The sequence below is a fragment of the Amblyomma mixtum genome, chromosome 4 (assembly GCF_055824585.1).
Source record: "Amblyomma mixtum isolate Tamu chromosome 4, ASM5582458v1, whole genome shotgun sequence".
Taxonomy (NCBI): Eukaryota; Metazoa; Arthropoda; class Arachnida; order Ixodida; family Ixodidae; genus Amblyomma; species Amblyomma mixtum.
In genome coordinates this window covers 29,412,964-29,415,525 of record NC_143015.1, presented here as the reverse complement: position 1 = coordinate 29,415,525, position 2,562 = coordinate 29,412,964, and the positions used below count along the sequence as shown (strand labels likewise).

The following is a 2,562-nucleotide window of genomic DNA, read 5'->3' as shown; positions in this document are numbered from 1 at the left end:
CCCGCCTGCCTCGGCTCACTCGGGGCGTTCGGACGTGGTTTGAAGGAGGGCCTCCTCATACCGGCCGTTTTTGAAGGTGGTTCCTCGCTGGCACTGGCGTCGCGCTGCTCTTCTTCGGCAACTTTTTGCTCGCGCGAACGCTTTCCTGCCACAAGGCAGGCACCAGCTCTAGCTCTCCCCGAGTTCGAGCCGTCTGTCGTCAGCTCCATCCTAACGTCTTTAAGCGCCGCAGTATCTTCTTGCCCAGCATTTTTCTGAAACCCTGGGGTTGTTGCGCTGGCACTGCTGCAGGGCTCTGCCGCTACCTGAAACTCAGGCGTGGGCTCCTTGAGTATCGAAGCGGGCTTTCCAGCCTCCCAGGCCTCTTCTGCATCAGCTTCACCTGTGTATAACTCGGCCGACGTTCTCATCATTCCCAGGGCCGGTTACGCTGGCGTAAATGCGAGGACATTGGCCTTCCTCGTGTCCGAACCGTGGGCAGGTTCCGCAGCGAGGAATGCGGCACTCACGTCGAATATGACCTGTGCCTTGGCAGCTCACCCAAAGCGGAGTCCTGCCAGGCACAACCACAAGAGCGACCACGCCGCTTACGCTCACCCGGTGCGGGAGGTCATCCAGCTGGACACCGGCATTCAACTTGAGGGTCACTAGCTTCGTTGTTGAGCCGTTGTGGGACACGTCCTGTGCTTGCCACCTCTCTCTTGAAATGTCAGTCACCTTTCCGAATGCTGGCAAGGCAAGCCGGGCGTCGTCGTCCGGTACACTGAGAAGAAGCCAGTGAAGCTTCATCCGGATATCTCGATTGGTAGGATCAGTGACAAGGCATTAGGCGTTTTTCACTTGCAGGTAGTCCACGCTGACGATTTCCTATTTTCTTCACAGCGTCGGCATCCTTGAAGGACACGGCCCACACATGGTTCCTGCGGTACGCCCTCAAGGCGATAACTTCAGGCATGAGTAAAAGCGGAGCGAGCGAGTCGCGGAAATCTTCAACCCTGAATGGGTGGGCCCTGATTTCACCGTGCAATAAAACAGTTTTCTCGACAAAACGGCGTGTGGGCAAATTAGGCAATACGACCTGATAATCATTGCCCGATGCAAAAATCCTCTTTCCGCGGCCAGACATGGCCGCTGTAGCCGCTCCAACGAAGCCCGTCATCGCACGTCCGTCACGCTCGGTGACCGGAAGTGGAATCCCGACTGACCTAGCAGGCCAGGACTGTTCACGGCATCAAGGTTATCCACCCCACTCGTCCGTCTTTCACGCAGGCAGTGCACTTGAGTGACTGAAGTAAAAGTGGCGTTGCCTGCGCTACGAACGATAAAGTGCGCTTAGAGCAGGAGAACAAAAAAAAAGTAGCCTGCGCAGGGATCGAACCTACGACCTTCGCGTTATTAGCACGACGCTCTAACCGACTGAGCTAGCAGGCCAGAACTGTTCACGGCACCAAGTTTTTCCACCCCATTCATTCTTCTTTCACGCAAGCAGTGCACTTCAGTGACTGAAGTAAAAGTGGCGTTGCCTGCGCTACGAACGGTAAAGTGCGCTGAGAGCAGGAGAACAAAAAAAAAGTAGCCTGCGCAGGGATCGAACCTACGACCTTCGCGTTATTAGCACGACGCTCTAACCGACTGAGCTAGCAGGCCAGAACTGTTCACGGCACCAAGTTTTTCCACCCCATTCATTCTTCTTTCACGCAAGCAGTGCACTTCAGTGACTGAAGTAAAAGTGGCGTTGCCTGCGCTACGAACGATAAAGTGCGCTGAGAGCAGGAGAACAAAAAAAAAGTAGCCTGCGCAGGGATCGAACCTACGACCTTCGCGTTATTAGCACGACGCTCTAACCAACTGAGCTAGCAGGCCAGAACTGTTCACGGCACCAAGTTTTTCCACCCCATTCATTCTTCTTTCACGCAAGCAGTGCACTTCAGTGACTGAAGTAAAAGTGGCGTTGCCTGCGCTACGAACGGTAAAGTGCGCTGAGAGCAGGAGAACAAAAAAAAAGTAGCCTGCGCAGGGATCGAACCTACGACCTTCGCGTTATTAGCACGACGCTCTAACCGACTGAGCTAGCAGGCCAGAACTGTTCACGGCACCAAGTTTTTCCACCCCATTCATTCTTCTTTCACGCAAGCAGTGCACTTCAGTGACTGAAGTAAAAGTGGCGTTGCCTGCGCTACGAACGATAAAGTGCGCTGAGAGCAGGAGAACAAAAAAAAAGTAGCCTGCGCAGGGATCGAACCTACGACCTTCGCGTTATTAGCACGACGCTCTAACCGACTGAGCTAGCAGGCCAGAACTGTTCACGGCACCAAGTTTTTCCACCCCATTCATTCTTCTTTCACGCAAGCAGTGCACTTCAGTGACTGAAGTAAAAGTGGCGTTGCCTGCGCTACGAACGATAAATTGCGCTGAGAGCAGGAGAACAAAAAAAAAGTAGCCTGCGCAGGGATCGAACCTACGACCTTCGCGTTATTAGCACGACGCTCTAACCGACTGAGCTACACTCTTAGAACTAAAGGAGTGCAGAGGAGTGCCCAGAACACACTTTGAAGGAGTATT

At 53.7% G+C, this 2,562-nt stretch overlaps 5 non-coding genes across 5 annotated transcripts; all 5 read right to left on the bottom strand.

Moving 5' to 3' along the window:
• Positions 1-1,357: 1,357 nt before the first annotated feature.
• On the bottom strand, positions 1,358-1,431 carry TRNAI-AAU (transfer RNA isoleucine (anticodon AAU)). Its single transcript has one exon. It is a non-coding gene; the product is annotated as a tRNA-Ile (tRNA).
• Positions 1,432-1,573: 142 nt separating this feature from the next.
• TRNAI-AAU (transfer RNA isoleucine (anticodon AAU)) lies at positions 1,574-1,647 on the bottom strand. The gene has a single exon. It is a non-coding gene; the product is annotated as a tRNA-Ile (tRNA).
• A 142-nt stretch (positions 1,648-1,789) lies between these two features.
• Positions 1,790-1,863, bottom strand: TRNAI-AAU (transfer RNA isoleucine (anticodon AAU)). Its single transcript has one exon. It is a non-coding gene; the product is annotated as a tRNA-Ile (tRNA).
• Positions 1,864-2,005: 142 nt separating this feature from the next.
• TRNAI-AAU (transfer RNA isoleucine (anticodon AAU)) lies at positions 2,006-2,079 on the bottom strand. Its single transcript has one exon. It is a non-coding gene; the product is annotated as a tRNA-Ile (tRNA).
• Positions 2,080-2,221: 142 nt separating this feature from the next.
• Positions 2,222-2,295, bottom strand: TRNAI-AAU (transfer RNA isoleucine (anticodon AAU)). Its single transcript has one exon. It is a non-coding gene; the product is annotated as a tRNA-Ile (tRNA).
• Positions 2,296-2,562: the final 267 nt, after the last annotated feature.